Raw genomic sequence first — 16,619 nt, 5'->3', positions numbered from 1 at the left:
AATTCTCTGGCAGCACAGTGAACAACGATGTGTGAAACAGAAGCAAGATTGGCAGAGCCCATCATGATTTTTTTTTTAACTTATCCTGATGGCGCTATTCAGATGCACGTTAGTTGTGATACATACGGTAGGCGTGCCAGCCTCGCGCTGCGGTATATACGGTAAACCCCTCACGCTCCACTGCGTCGGTGACGTAGGGCTCCGTGCTCGTTGCTGCAGGCGATACCGCCCCCTGCAGGCGCGGAGCCTCGGTGCCCCGGGAAGGACAGCCGGCTGGGCGCGCGGGCCTCGGCACGGAAGGTTCCGCTGCGGGCCGCGAAGAGGGTTTGCCACCCGGAGCGGAGGAGGGACTGCACCGGGGAAGGTTTCTAGCGACGCACGGCGCAGCCCCGCCGGCTGTTTCCGGGTTGGTGCCAGGTGAGTGGCAGGAACTGGCGGCCGCGCCACGGCAGCTGCTGGGCCGGGACGCGGCTCCGCGCAGCCCAGCGAGAGACGAGGGCCGCCCTGGGCCGCAGGGCGGCTGGAGTGGAGCTGAGTCTGGTTCCCCGCGCAGTGCCAGGGTAGAGGGGAAGCAGGGCCCGGCGCTGTGAGGCGGAGCCCGGCGCGACGAAGCGGACCCGGCACCTCGAAAGCGAAAGAGGAACGGCGAGCAGGGGCCGGGGCGGGGGCTCGGCGGCGGGGCCGCTCCGGGTGTACGCACTTCTCAGCCGAAATAAAGCCGTGGCGCGTCTCACGGGCTCCCTGGTGCCTCTCGGTGGGGCTGCGCGCGCGGGGCGCCAATACGGTCTTGGGGCGAGGGGGGGCTAGGAGGGTGCTCTTGTGCCGTGTTTACGGTAGCACGCGCTACGGTTGCCGAGAGGGGCCACACCGGTACGGCGGGGGGGCGTCCCGTGAGGGCCGCAGCTTGGAGGGGCCGCGGCGCCCGCGCTGCGGGGGGCAGCGGGGCCCGGCGGGTCGGAGGTGACGCCAGATGCTGCCCCTCGCGCTGCCTCGGGCCTCCCCGGTCGCGGCCTCCCGCGCCTCGGCGGAGCGCGGTCCCGGGGGTGGCTCAGGTGCCGCGGGCTGCGGAGCGCCGCACTCCTTCGCGGGGAGGAGGCGGCGGTTCGGCCCCGTAGGCCTCTGATTGAGGAAGGGTCTGCGGCCCGTACGGGGCAGCTGGGTTCTGTTCTGTTCTTTATTTTTAAGGACAGTAAATTCCTAATCCAGCCTCAGCCGTTGCTTAGGTACAACCAGTTTGAGCTGGCTATTGCCAGTGGAATATGGCACCGGTCAATGATACACATACTGTGGATGACAAAAGGCAGTGGGCTGAAGTTTAATTACTAGGAGCTTGAACTTTTTTGTTTCAGGGGAAAATGCTGGTGAAAAACGGGAGTTTTTCAAGGGTGCATGGTCAGCTCCAACTGCAGGTGTGGGTGAGAAAAGTTGTTGGGCCCTCCTTAGTTTTTTATTAAAAAAAAAAAAAAGGAAGCAATGATCAGGTGTAATGTATATAGGATAGAAAAAGACAGTTCAATTTACAAGTTCATAATTATAACTAATTACATATTTTACAATTTGTACATAGTTAAATTACATTGCTTACAAGTAATTACATAATTAGAGATAATTGGTATGAGTTTAAGTTATCAGTGGAAGCCAAAGGAATTCGTAGAAGTCATGCTGTAGGCAACGTATCTTTCAAATATTAGCAGAAAAAAAATGCAAAGTGCAACTGGTAACACTATTAAGTGTTTATTACTGTTAATCTTTACACAGTATTTGGGTCAGATCCTACTGTTTTTCATGTGATGGAACTAGAACAGTGAGTTTGTCTTCCGTGAGGGAGTAAGTTTTATTTTTTGTTTGTTTGTTTGCTTTTAGCTAGAAGACTCTCCTTTAAATTAGTTGAGCTCCCTATCAGTGATTTTAAACATTTTGGACAACTGAGGAAAAATGCAGTAAGGACTGGAAGTATCATAAATATTTTTCTTCTGTGTAGAAAGATGAAAAAAAGTACAGATTTCTTAACCTGATGTCACTTGCAGGTAAAATAATAAAATAAAACGAACAAATTAGAACTTTGTAAATAATGAGATGCTACAAACACAACGAACATTTGTAGACCTTAGAGCCAAACATTGTAGCATTGAAAAAGTTGTATAGGACTTTTATTTTCCGTTGTTCATTTTATCAAACTTGACGTCCTTTATTCCAACAGACTTTATACAGGACTTAAGCAAGCCAGCTATTAATACAGTTAATGTTGCATACTTGAAATTCTCAGAGAAATTTAGCTTTGTATGGTACAACATTTTGATAATGATTTACTTTTATATGACATTAAGGCAAAATATAAGAATGAACTTAGGACCAAATCTTGCATCTTAGCTATTAACAGGAAGACATAAATGAGTGGGTTATTTCTAATTGGATCTGCTACTTACCAGATCTTTGTTCAAATATTAATATGTCTTAATGACTGACTTAAATTACAGAAAAGGCAGTCTCTAATCTTGTTAATGCTATAGCATGGTTTGAGCCTTCTGGTTAAATGGTCCCAAGAGTAGGAAGAGTCTTAATATAGTGAAAAGGAATGTGTTACGTCCAGAAACCAATACTGCCACCTCTGTATGGTAGCAAACTGTTAGATAGTGACTTGTGGGATTTAGTTGCATCATAACTTAAGTGTTGTGGGAAAAAGAGCTGATTTAAGAGGATCAAATTGAAGTTATGTTTGTGTGTACAGTGTTGTTGGTTAGAATTGCTAGTGGAACACAATGTCCAGTTAGAATAGCTCTTCAAGTAGGATATGAAAATACTGGAGGGCTCAGAAGAGGCCACAAAAATGTTCTGGGTCTAGAAACCAAGGCATTAAAAAAAACAAAACAAAACAAAAAAACAACCCACACTTCTTGACCCTCTTCTCTCGGATGTGCCTGAATACACTGAGTTCATGAAGTGACTCAGTCACTCTGTGGAAATCGATTCCTGTGAAAAAGTTATCTGATAGTGGAGTATTTTCAGTCTTTTCAACAAAGATATAATGAGATCCAGTAACTGGAAGTCAAAGCTACACAAAATTCCTTTAAACATGATACAGTTTCCTAGCAGTGATGGAGGCTAATTATAGGGTTAGTTTACGGGAGAGGTTAAAGGCTTTGTATTATTTGGACTCTTTAAGCTGAAACTAGATAATGTTTTACAAGAAAGGTTTAAACCTGGATACTCAGGGAGCTTACTGGTACAAGAGTGTCCATGTGGTGTGGGGGAAGTCAGTGGGATTTAGTAGCCCTTCTGCAGATTTGTGATTCCTAGTCATCTTGTTCATTCTCTTTGCATGGCTGCAGAAATTGCAGAGTTTTCGTCTTGCTTAAAAGGGATTTAGTTCTAAATTAAGGTTACTAACTAGTCTTGTGCTTTTGGGTGCTTTGCAGGGGTTAAGAAGGATTTTATTATTATTGTTTGGGGGAGAATTAGATAAAGATTCTTCACTATTTTCTGAAACATCAGAGTTTAGACACTGAGTTGGGCAAATCAGCGTGCAGTGTTAGTTCAGAGAATCCCATTCCTCATTGACAGTTTACTACATCTTTCTCATGTTTGCAGTTGGAGCCAGATTCGAGATCAAGAAGAGATTTTCACCCAGGATGAATTGTTAAGGCATTATACAAGGCTTTCATCTACAGCAAGAGAGTAATCTTTGTGCTAGGACTTTCTGGGCACTTGTTTTATCTCACTGGGTTCTCATAAAGGGATCTTGGATCCATCTCAATTTATTTTTTTGTTAGAATCATAGTGCCTTCAGTTAGTAGGATCTGTAAAAGAGTATTGGATGATAGGCTCAAGTAGAGGATCTGTTGACTCACCCTGGCCTCTAACTCTGAAATCATGACTTTCTATTAAAAGTCTCCTGTGTTTCCATGAATAGTGAAACGGTGACTTACTCATGGCCATGTGTCATATGTTTGGCACAAGAATCACTAAAATCTCTGACTTGTGGTGCCACTTTTCTTTTTCCTCACTTTCATTTTTACTTGCTTATGCACAAGCAAGTAGAGAAGGGATAATTAGAATTTTTAGTGTGTAGAGAAGAATCCCAAAATGTGTTCTAGAATACAAGTCAATCTATCAGAAATTTTTTTGAGTGTTTCAGGCAATAGGTCTATTAGAATTAATCACAACAAATTCACCTGCACAAAGTTTTGTTGACACTTAGTTTAACAGTTGCAGCGTGCTCAGCTCTGTTTGTTGGGGGACTTGGATACACTTGTCGTATGAAATTGCATCAGACCAACGTGGGACATGCAGAGCACGCAGTTCAGAGAGGCTAAATACAACATTACTTTGTGTCCCAGGAAAAGGAATATTTTGTAGCATTGGTCATTAGTATGAGCCATGGTAAATATGAATTTGCAAAGTTGAAACATGTGATTTCTGTTGTGCTCCACAGTCAGCTTGAAGGGAAGTGAAAGGGAGAAGTGAGGGATTGTTTTCTGCAGTGTGGTGAGTTCTTTTTTAGCTCAGATCTTCATGCAGAGGTTGCAGATACAGGGATGTAGGGTGTTGTTGGGATGGGGCCAGACTCTTCAGTGGTGCCTGGTGACAGGATGAGAGGCAATGGGCACTAGCTGCAACATGAGAAGTTCCAGGTGAACATAAGGAAAATCTTTTTTTAATGGGATGGTGTCAGAGCACTGGAAAAGGTTGCCCATAGTTGTGGAGTCTCCATCCTTGGAGATAGTCAAAACCAGACTAAACATAGTCCTGGTCAACCTACTGTAGGTGATCCTGCTTGATCAGGGGATGGTTGGATTCGATGATCTCCAGAGGTCCCTTCCAACATCGTGTCCTGTGATTCTGTTATATGTCTGCTTACAGTTGGTAAGAACTGTAAGAGGAGCAGGATCTGTGAGTCTGTACTCTTTGACAACCAAAGCAGTTGCTCATGGGATAAAATGACATTAGTTCAGCTTGCATTAATACTTGCCTATGTGTGAGGTGATGTAGCCTAGGAGGAGAGGAGTTAAAGGGTAGGGAGTATGTGGCAGCAGTGTCCCACCAGCAGAGCCTCTGAAGTGCCTGTCACCTCTGAGCTATATGAGAAACAGTTACACATTTATTGGAGTTCCTAAACTTTTCTCTTGAGAGTGCTTTTCTCTTGAGTCAAATTTGAATAATTTGGTTCAAAAGCTAATTACTGAGCCTGTATTCTATGCCAGTGGCTTCAAAGTAGCTCTCGTGCTTCTGCAGCGCTCTGAGTGTGCTTGATGCTATGCAGCCAGATAATGGCAGCCTGCTCCAGGAGCTCCCTGTTCTGCACACGCAGGATGAAGGGAGGACAAAAACAACAGGGAAGTGTGTGAAAGAAATAGAATGAACAGAAATGAGAAACATACTGATGTTTCCCATCTTCATCTTTTAATTGAACTAGTGTATAGTAAATTAATGTAGTGTAGGAAGAGCTGTGGTAGAGGTCAGTGATACAAGCTTGAAAAATTCATGAGGGAGAAGATGGAAGACAAGAGAGTCTACATGGGATGGAGGAGAGTTGAGGAGAAATTCCAGTTAGATTTGTATCAGGAGAGAAGGCTTGAAAGCTGTTTTCCCAGAAAATAAGTCTGTTTCTTTTGTGAATCCACATGTGGTTTTGATATTGCAACATGACCAAATGGCATAACTGAGGCCTGGAAGGTGAGAGTGTTATCCAACAGTTTGAGATCGAGTAGTGTATTCTTTCCCAGCTCTGCTAATACCCTGTTGGATGATTTTGGGCAAGTACTACTATATGATCTGCAGATAAAAATCAGTCAAGAAAACCCAGGCCACATAATTAATAACTTTTGTCTAAACTTTGCCACTCACCTGGGATAACACTTTGCACATGGTCCTTGGTGTTGGCTGTAAGTAGAATTAGGTCAGTCTGAACTTGAAGGGAATTGCTGTTTTCAAATAAACTTCTGTATAAGGTTGGGGGAAAAATCCTGTGTTAATTTTTCCTACAGAGAAAATTCAGCTGTCTCTGAGTGTCAGTTTCATAGGTGGACCAATGAAGCTAATAAACGATCAAGTGTTTCAGAGTCTGGTCATACCAGAAGCAGCTAAAACTCCTCTTCTTTCCCATCACCTATAAAGCATAACAGTCCATTTGCTCTGAGTAATGTATCACACTGGCATTAAGTTGTGTGTTAACCCTACTTAAAGTTATAATTGAGTTTTTGGAAGGAGAAGGGAGTTGCTAATAAAGATGATGTAAACATAAATAATGGAAGAATTAAAGAAAAGAAAGATTCTCATTTATATTGTATAAACATTTAAACAGCAATGGTGCCCCACAACCAGTTCTGAAATGAATATATAAGGCAAGGATAACATCGGTATCTTGATACAGAGCTAGGAATTGCTAGTCCTAAAGGTCTTATATGCCACTGCTAGTGATAGTAGCTTTCAAAGAAGAAGTAGTGTCAGCTCCTTATTTGTATGTAGTGGTACAGAAGTGAAGTTTTCTAGTCTCTGCTTCAGTCTTAAACCATTGTTGAGTCTATTGATGAAATATATCTGGAGATTTCTATCAGTACAGGTGAGATCTGTCTCCTGTTGGTTTTACCAAGTATGTGTTGCTAAGCTTAGCATTATGATGATTCTTGTTCTATGTTCCCAAAGTGGAGCAAGAAGAGCCTGGTGTATCTCACATCTAAATAGGTTCCTTCCCTTTTTGTTGCTTCTCCACCTGTGCCAGGGGTATATACAGATTTCAAGTTAAGTCTAAATGTATGGCTGCTGTCATTTTTAGATGGTTCTCTTCTGCATTTTTTTTGTTTCAGGATTTGCTATGCCCTTACAATGCAGTTTATTCTTGGTTGTTGCTGATGTTTCCTTCAAAAAGCAGAGTACAATGTACAGAGTTACCCTGATATCTATGTGCGTAGCTGTGCTATTTAGTTACCAGGACACCTTTCATTGAACTTCCCTATTTTAAACATGTCATGCATAAATTGCCTCTTCTCCATTAATAACTGTATTCATTATCATACTTAAAAAAAAAAATCATGAGGATGTGATTTTTCTGGTAGCAGCCATAGCTTAGGTTGCAAAATATTTTCACTTCTTGCTTTTTCTTGATCTTATGTTTTTCTAAAATCTTCATTCTGTACTGAAACTTCCTGCTATGTGGTTCTGAAGGCACTTTATTATTTTTGAATCTCAAGCAATTTCATTGATTTGTGTTTGGATTATGTGTTTGCAAAAGAAAACCCCCCTTTTAAAAACATCCAGAACACTGTCTATCTACTGCTGATCTTTTTAATGTCAAACTCTGCCTGAACCTCCTCAAGGAATAGGTTGTTATGTCAGGGAAAAAAAGTTGGCTAGAAAATAACAGTTCTTGGAGGAATGTTTGAAAATGTAAGAAAAAGCACAGGAGGAACTTTGCACTGCTTGGGAAACATTTGCTGTATAAAATTGATCCACATGGGTTTTCTTAGATTATACAATTGTCTGTACATTTTTGGAAAGTGTTCTTTGGGGACTGAAATCTCACAGTGTTACAAAAGAAGGGAAATGAGTTTTGTTTTTTGAAATAGGGGGTGTAATTTTACTTTTTATGAAGAATAGCTGCAGTTCCAAGCTGCAAAGCAGGTTTTTAGTAGGCAAGTAGTTGAAAACTTCGCTAGTTTTTGGGGTTTTTTAAGCGATTATTGCTACTAGTTCATTCAGATGAATGGAAATAGAGATTTCCTGCTGATGTTCTGTTTGTCAAAGTAGATCATCTGTGGAATAGGACAGTGGTTCCGTTAAAAGTATTTTATAATGTCTTTGCATTGTTTTTGTTGGTCTTTTGTGACTCTTAGTCACGTGATCTTAACATTACTGTAAAGATGTTTAGTAAGAAGTAAAAATGTTGGTAAGTATGTAAGGTCTGAATTCAAGAAAACATTTCAGTGTTTACTTGAATCCATGTCTTTCCAAGATGGCACTTAAATAGTTGCTTAAGTGCTTGCTTAAATTGAGATTGCTTCAGTGGAGCATAGGTGCTGTGTTAGTAAGCATACAAAAAGTTGCAGATGTTAACAGGCCTGTTTGATTCCTTGCAGATCCGTGATCACAGGGGATTGTCCAGACATCACTCTGCAAATAACACTTTCACGTCCTCCTTTAGGGGTAAGTTTGCTGCCTCTGGATCTGAGTCTGTTTAAAAGTGTGGTTAGATGATAGTGGGGGCCAGAGATTTAAGGAGTTCCTGCCCCGTTCTAGTCTCTGTCTTATCTGGTCTTTTAGAGACTTTTTTAAAAATTGTTTTGGTCACTTGTTTGATTTCTTTCACTTTTTTGCCTATAGTCTGGGGGTTTGGGGGACAACTGAACAAGGTGCCTTGGTGCTACCCTCTCTCGTCCACACATTTTGCAAAGCTTAAACTAGCATCTCTTCTCAGACCCCTCACACTGAGAAGCTGTACCCACAGTGGATATTTATAGGTAGATCAGTAAGTGGAACAGTTTTTCTTTGACAATTTGACATCATGATCGTTAAAACTGATTTCTGTTCTGCGGATCAGTACCAGCTTTTCCGTGTGGACTTTTTCTCTGAAAGAAATGCAGTTGTCTTGTGTATGTAGGATATTTTATCAGTGTATTGTGCTTTTGTAGATAGGTGAAGGTGAACTTGACCATAGAGCAAGTACCAGTTGTACAAAGTTGTAGCAGATACTATTTCATCATTGTACTTTGTGTGACCACTCTTAAAAGAAGGCATCCCTTCAAAGCAATATTTTTATACTACATATTAATTATTTATAATTATTCATAATATTAATTAATATTAAACATTATTATATTTTTATACAGTGTATTAGCAAATAGACTTATGAGGATTCCACTTTGATTTGTGAACATCATTTGTGTTTTTTCACTTGTTTTTTAAAGGTTAATTTAACTACATCCCACGTGGAAAAGTTGCCCTGCAGTTCCCTGCAGATAGGGAGGCAAAGAACTCAGTTTATCTTTGAGAAGTAGCACTGCGTTAACTATTCAGGGTGTTGTTTTGCATGTCTGATTATCTAGTTCATTTTTTTTCCTCATCTGGTTCACTATCCTTTCTCCTCTCAGCTCAGGAGAACTGTGTCTTCTCCCATCTCTCTCATTAGTGCCACTGTCTGCCAAGATGCATACCAGTGAGGGTCTGCATAATATAAGGAAATCCAAAGTGTCTGTGCAGGAGCATTGGCCGTTTAGTTTATATGATCTGTGTTCCCCATTTGTTCAAATGGAAACGAAGTGTGGCATTTAATGAGAAATGTCTGGAAAGTCTCATTTCATCTTTTTCTAGTCTCTTGTATGTGTTGTGAAATGGAACTGTGGCTTCGTTAGAGGGCACTCTTTAATAACATGTAGCAAGACTGCTGTTTAGGACAGTGTTCGCCACATCCTGTTCAGCCAAAAAAAAAAGTACTGATGGAAATGTAGTTAATAATTTGCTGCTTCAGAGTAGGAAGTATAAAGCTTAAGATAGTGAAGAATATAGCATAATCTATCTTAGAATGCTAGCAGCAGGCAAGATTGACTGTATTGTGGGCTGATCTAATGCTTGTGTTGCATATGGAAGATAGCAGGATTCTATTAGATAATTTACTATACATTTCTAACTGTGGAATAATTCCTTTAAATAACCTGCTTTTCTCATGGCCTTTTCCCATCAACTAGATTGATCCTAGATGTGTGCTTGTTTGGGAACTGTCTATTTTTTTCATATGACTGCCATCATATTCTTAGAAATCCTTCAGAAACTTTAAGTTACTTTGGAAGACTTCAGAAACTCTTGGATTTTAATTCCCTTACGCAAGTTCCTTCTGTGCCTTTGACAAATTGTTTATTGTGTGTTCTTTTACTTTCCTTGTGAAATAAAGAGGATAATGATTTTTACCTTTGGAGAATTAAGCAATGTATGTAAGTGTGCTTTGAAATCTGAAGTGTTTTAGAATTTGTGAAATATAATTAATACATTGAACAAAGCAGGAGTCATGGAAATCAGATTTAAGACCATGATTATTGCTTAACTTCTTTGGTTCTTTTTTTATTTGGTCATGATTATAGAGCCAGATCATTTGCATAGGTTTGAATTTTCTTGATTTTTTTTTTTTTTTTTGTCTAGAGAAGAAATCTTTATATACAGGAGTCAGACTGTCTGTAAACATAATTTAAACTTTGCCTAAAACATAGCTTGTTTTGCCTTTTAAAAAAGCATACCAAACTGGTGTAACTTGACACATTTTTCTGAGCAATTAGCACTGAATCATATCCACGCTGGATAGGCTTGGCTAAACTGAAGCACATTTGCTGTGCTGGAACCATGGCTATGCAGCATAAATCTCAGTTTCAATATATGGCATTGCTTAGCCTTTAAATTCCCTTTTCTGTTTTAGCATTTCAACTAGTAGCTGAATTCTGTGTAGCCACTTGTCAGTGATGCTCGTGGTATAAAGTAGGGATGTGACTTGCTTAAGGTCACAGAAACCAGTTTTTTGGTTGCCTGACCATGTTTTCCTTACTAGGAAATACTCCATGCAGCTGAGACTGGCAGGCATTTCTAACAAAGTTTAGCTTCACATCTCTGAGAGCTGACAGCTTTATCGTCTATAGTTTATGGATGGTGGCACTGATAGCACAGAAACTGGTTTGATAAACTATAGCCATAATACCATTTTTTACTTGGTATCGTAAAGAATTATATAGTGCTTCAGTGAACTCCTAATGGCCACAAGGGACTGATATTGAGACAGAATAAGAAAAATGCGATGCTTATGCTGTCTTTTTCCTCTCCTAGCTTGCATCTCCTCTTGCGTCTGCCCTTTTATTCCTGCTAGCATAGCTTCTTGTCAGCAAAAGATGGTTCCTTGGGGTAAGGAAGGAAGATGTTTCTGCCCTTTAGTCTTCCCGTGTCCATCCCAGTAAGAGGATACATGAGGTGGTAGTTAGCAGGAGCTGAGCTGAGACATGATACCGTGTGGATAGCTGCTGAGCTGTGGGGAGAAGCACTCTGGAGTGCCTTCAGCAGACCATAAGACAGTCGACTGGCATGAGGTGAGCAGCAGAAGCGTGCTCTCCCTTTCAGTAAGGTCTTGACTAGGTAGCTTTGCAGAATAATTTTGTTTGTATTTTTTCTCCCCTGTTTGGGACAGAATTTAAGAAGTTTATAAATTCCAAGTAGCTTTAAAGACCTGATCTTCTGCACTCTGTTACTGAGCTTTGGTCTAGCGATAACTACCTTCTGTGGAGGATAAAACATAAAACATATGTTGAAGTGGTGATCCAGCTTTTTTAAGAGGTGGGAACTGCCCTTCATGTTTGGGACTTGGCCTCCATGTATGCTGGCAAGGAAATATGACTGATGTATCTAAGGTCCGGTCAGTCACAGGCAACTTAAGAGGCATGCTTCTGGTGCTATGCTTACACCGTGCGTCAACATAGGAATTCATTCTGTAAGAACTGGGCTAGATGCAGGCACCATACGCTGCATGCTTCCAGTCTCATACCACTTCTTGAGTGGGTGACAACAACAGCTTCTCTGGGGGCAATGGCCAGATGTTGTCAGCAAAGTAGACCTGATCCGTGGGCTGCTGGATTTTTTCAGTGAGCTTCAGCTACCTCAGAATGCAAGGCAGGTTGGTCAGGGATGGCGTGTGAGTAACTGCACCAACTCTTGTTTCTGAGGAAAGTTTTGTTTGTCTTGCTGGCAAATGGAATTTAAGGTGAAATGGAGTAAATAAGGAATTCGTTGGCTGGGGGTGGGGGAGAGAAGAAGAAAAACCCAGCATGCCTAGAGCACTTTCATCTCTTGGAGTAGAGACTGTATTTTTAATGGTTTTGAAGAGCTCGTTCCTTGTGGTTTCTGTAAGTGATATTAGGAGTGAGGACAAAGTTCAGCTAAAATCTTCACCCTTTGTGTTATATTCAGGCTGTATATTGATGCCTTATCATGTGTTTACCAGACACAATTTTGGGTGTTCCTACAAAACAGTAATCTTGTAGCAAATGGTATCTACGGAAGGTACTGATAAGGACCTCCAGCTTGCTTTTATGCAATGCTTTTTTCCACTGCTCAGTAACATCTACAAATATTTTCTCATAGACCATTTCTGTGGAATTGAAAGTTTGTTTTTTTTTTTTTTCTTTACGTTTTGGTTTCCATCATTCTTTGGAGACTATCTGGAGTTGTACAGTGACATGTTTGCATTAGTTAGCAATGCCATCTTCATGGCGTGAGGTATTAAATGTCATTAACAGATGCTAGTGTCATCTTTGCTTTAGCTCTGTCATCAGTTCCAGGTACCATTTGATTTTTATTAAAAAGGGCTACTGCAGTTCTTGATCCCATTTATAGTTATTATCAGTGTTGTACTTCAAGTGTTCTGCCAAGTCCTTGTTTTTCAATGTGTATCAGCAACGGCCTGCCCTTTTGGGATCTGGAGAGCAAATGTGTACTTTTTTGGCAGTATTTTGGGGATGGAGTTGTGATTATAGTTTCTTGAGCGCTTCTCTACTGTTAGCCTGCCTCAGCATTGACGTTCTGGTACAACAGGCTTTTCCATTGGTCTTGGACATTGCAGGCCAAATTGCTGTTCGCTGGGTAGTAATGACTGAAGAGTGCTTTCTGCTTAAATAAGTGTGAAAAAAGCCTCTACTAGTAGAATTTAGGGAAAGGAGTAGAACATGCACTTGTAAAAATACAGGTGAGGAATGTAATAGGGAAAAGCATAAGTGTAGGCCAGTTCTCTATCTAATGCTATAATGTAAATGGACTGGGCAACTCTGTTTTCAGTAGGAACAGCTTAGCCAAGAGCACAGTGGTTCTGGCTGCTGACTTGGAGTACGTCGAAGTGCCAAAAAGTAAATGTTTTTAAGCAACACAAATGCAAAACTTTAGGGATATACTTGAAAAGAAAGAAAACAAAAAAGAACAAAAGTGAAGAGACTTATGTACAGTGTCCAGAACAATTTTAAAGTGCTCTTGTTCTGTGCATAAATAATGGTTGGTTCAGCCAAACAGAAATCTGTCCTATTGATTTATTATACCAATTTAGATATAAGCCCTCTGTGCAGAACTGTCAGTTTAATAGAGCAGCTTTCTTTCTCCTTTTAGATTTAATCCACATGTTGTATCAACAGAGCCTTTGTCTCTCCTCAGTTATGAGTTATCCTTTAAAAAAAAAAAAAGCAAAACCACATGTTTTTTAATAGTTTTATTTCAAAGGAATGTAGAATGACATACAGAGAGGTGGCCATCAAACATTGACTCTGATGTGCAGGTAGCTTCAAAGTGGTGCTATAAGTGGAAGAGTGAATAATGGCCCTTTTGCCTCCCCCCTTCCTAATGACTATGAAAAGCCCAATAGTGACAGGAGGAGGCAGCGTTATCTTTAGCTAGGTTTTCTTCCCAGCTTGTGCAGTGATGCTAAACATACTCTTTTTGCTTAATGCTAATTTCCTTCCTTTTCTTAAAGGGGGACTTTTCCAGAGGTGTATGTAATTCACATTTCCTTCCTGCCTGCCTCCTTCCCCTGCAGAGAAGGAGTTCTTTCTTGGACCCCTCCTGTTTTCCAAATGGAGGAGAATTATTCTTAGGAAACTGAATTTGATATTACTTATATACTTATTTTATGAGAAAACATTTATTTAAGTTACAAAGCTCACTTAATATCTGTATGAGGGTTCATAACTGAATGTTAGAGTTGTTCAATAAAGCTGTTCACTTAAATCATTTGATTATAACCTTTACCTGGCCTTTTTCACCCAACTAACTCCTATAGTGTTATGAGTTAGTTCTGAAGGCATATATCTCTCCATCCTAAACTGGCAGCCTGGTGGGCTGTATGTGCTCAAAGGCAGAATACTTATAATACCTGTCTGCTTGGTGCTAGTTCCAGTTTGTATTGGACTGCTGGCAGCCATCTTTGTCTCTCCCTTAATTCTTTGATGCCAGCACAGCAGATCTTGCCTCAAGTGTGCATATAATTACTTACAGCGATGTGAAAAGAAGAAAGTAATACCATGTTTTTGGCCAGAAGGAATTTGTCTGTCACTTTAAAAAATGTGGTGCGATTCTGTCCTACATGTGAAGGTTATGGAGTAGAGTAATCAAAGATCTACCTTGGAAGCTTGGCAATTGATGGTAGGAAAAGAAAGTTGTTTCCTTGCTGCCTGAACCAGATGGCAGACCTGGCAGTGGAAGGCATGGTCTTGCAGATCAGGCAGATCCCTTGGTGGAAAGCTCTTGAAAGAACACAAGATCTTTGGCAGTGTGTGTGCAGACTTTGGGAACTGGCGGGCATCCTTTAGCAGAAAAACTGGTCAAGGATTGTCAAGGCAATTAAGCCAGAGAATGGTTAGAGGCTGTACTAAAAGAAGCAGACTGTTCATCTCTAAGGCAAGTTAGATACTATCAGATCCTCTGCATGTTAACTCTGCAAATTTTTCTTGCATAAAAAGAGAAACCCCAACCCTTTGAACATCGCTGTGGAATGCAGACGTACTGGGGATTTTGTTTATTTTCCTGCAGCCTGGCCTTTTGTCACTGCCTGAATTTCTTTCTGATGAGGGCTGAGCATACCTTTCCAACATAAAATAAAACACAGAACTTGGGAGGATTATGCTTCTGAAAATCTCTCATGTATCCTGTCCTTAAGTCTCCTTTCTACCAAGTTAAGTTCTCCAAAGTTTCATAATATTGGATATTCAGATCAGATTTGTTTTTTCTGCAGATGTCTACTATTCTTAATGGCTGCTGTTGCATTACTTCTCTGGAAGCATCTTAGAATTTGAATCCTCTCAGAGCAGTAGTAAATGAAAGGGGCATTCCATTAGTACAAACAATTTCTTTATTTGTGGATTTTGCAGAGTATTGCACTATGTTCTGCTTTTATCTAACATATTTGTGGGCAACCATATCCAACTTTGTATTTGGCCTTGCTTTGAGGCCAGAGGACCCTCCCAAACTGACTTAATCTATTTCTGTATCCTGATAGAGTTCTGGCTAAGATGCTTCTTTTGGCTTCATTTGTATCTTCTTCCATGCTCAACAGCTTTCATCATGTTCCCATCATAAGCAGTTCTTTAAACTGAAGTGATGTGTAAACATCAGGAAAAGTATCTAAACTGTAAAGTGAATTTCCTTGCTTCATAGTTCAGGCTATTTTTTTTATGTTGCCATATTCAGATGATGCAAATAATCCATTTTCTTTTGCTGCTGTTCATTATGAGATGGTTACTTCATGCTGCACCTTAGTTTAAAAGAAATTGTGCCTTAATTTTTTTTAAAAAATAGTTTCTGAAAGCTGATGGGTCTTGCTCTTAGGTCAGCTTCGTTCCTTTGCACTTTTTTGTTGGGAAACTGCAGAAGAAAAGACCAATAGAAAAGAGACTTGTTCAGGATGTGAGACTATATTGTTACTGCATTCCAAGTGATACTGTTGCTTTTCTAAGTTTTTTTTAAAAAAATGAGGCTAAAAACAATTTTTTTTTGTGTGTGTGGATGTTGGTACCTATTATTCAAACACTTATGCTCTTTTCTGTACAGTACTTTGTTTAAAACTTAAGCAGTTGCTTAAGCACTCTGAAAAGTAATGAAATTAAGCACATGTCTTACTAATTCAGAAACTGTGTGCTTAACAAGGGAATGCTGACAGCTTGCTGCCTTGCTTGGATTTATTTATTTATTTATTTTCTGAGGGCCAAACAGGATGATGGGGCAATTAGATGGAGTTACATATACTAAACATGTATAATTTATCACATATGTACTCAAAACTGAAGTTGACTAATCCTGCAGTTCATGCTTGCTGTATGTTCAGACTTTAACCTCTCTGTTTAGATTGCCAACATGGTGCCAATTAATGTGACTGTGATGTGGACACTAAGGAATATAACTCACTTCACGTGGGGTTACCAAACAGCTAGCAGATGTTAAGCTAATGGTTTTTGGCTACCACCAGCCTGACTTGGATTTCAGTCCAGAGGTGAAAGAATTTTTCTCTCCCGTTACTCTTTCCCTTGGGCCATATTGTCCCTAACATTGAAAATTCTTTCATGGTGTAAACACTTTCCTGCCCTGATAAACCTGTGCTTGTGCCTTGTGTGTCACCTTATTTTTGTGTTGATTTACCTCCTTTAATATTTGTTGTTATATTGGTAGGTTTGGTAAATAAAAATGTAAATGCTTTCAACATCAAGCAAAGCTTGAATTTTTAACAAGAGAAATTTCCTTCTGTGAGGATTTAGCCTTTGTTCTAAGAATTTTTTTATGTAACTTGTCAAACACTCAGTTTTCAGCAATTTCTTTAAGTTACTTATCTTATACTGTAGTACAGGCCATTGCTACTTTGGGGTGTCAGACTTGATCAGCATCAACCCAAAAACCAACAGAGGAAGATTTGGGTGAAGGTTAAATAACTGTCATAGTTATTTTGCAGAGAGAGCTGAAAGCAAATCACTTGCAAGATTATATCCGTTCCTTTCCTTCCAGGTTTTAAAGTGCATGTTTCACTCAGTACTGCATTTGATCTTGAAGTTCCAAAGAAAGAAAAAGTTCTGCTCATCTCAAGATACTTAAATTGCTTTCTGGTGGATTAATTTTTCTTGATATTTATGTAT

General features: G+C 40.3%; 1 protein-coding gene across 9 annotated transcripts in view; it reads left to right on the top strand.

Annotated features, from left to right (window-relative positions):
• The first annotated feature begins 299 nt into the window (after window positions 1-299).
• Window positions 300-16,619, top strand: part of EXD3 (exonuclease 3'-5' domain containing 3) — a 323,998-nt gene continuing 307,678 nt past the window's right edge. For 7 of the 9 annotated variants that reach the window (XM_062591067.1, XM_062591078.1, XM_062591076.1 and 4 more), the window contains exons 1-2: window positions 300-754; window positions 8,073-8,139. The gene's annotated coding sequence lies outside the window, so the exon portion shown is untranslated. Of the gene's footprint in view, window positions 755-8,072; window positions 8,140-10,982; window positions 11,055-16,619 lie in introns of those variants that run through there. The other 2 variants (XM_062591068.1, XM_062591070.1) reach the window with 2 other exon arrangements.

This window comes from Rhea pennata, chromosome 18 (assembly GCF_028389875.1).
Source record: "Rhea pennata isolate bPtePen1 chromosome 18, bPtePen1.pri, whole genome shotgun sequence".
NCBI lineage: Eukaryota > Metazoa > Chordata > Aves > Rheiformes > Rheidae > Rhea > Rhea pennata.
The sequence above is the reverse complement of the archived record's forward strand: the minus strand, read 5'-3'. Positions and strand labels throughout refer to the sequence as shown.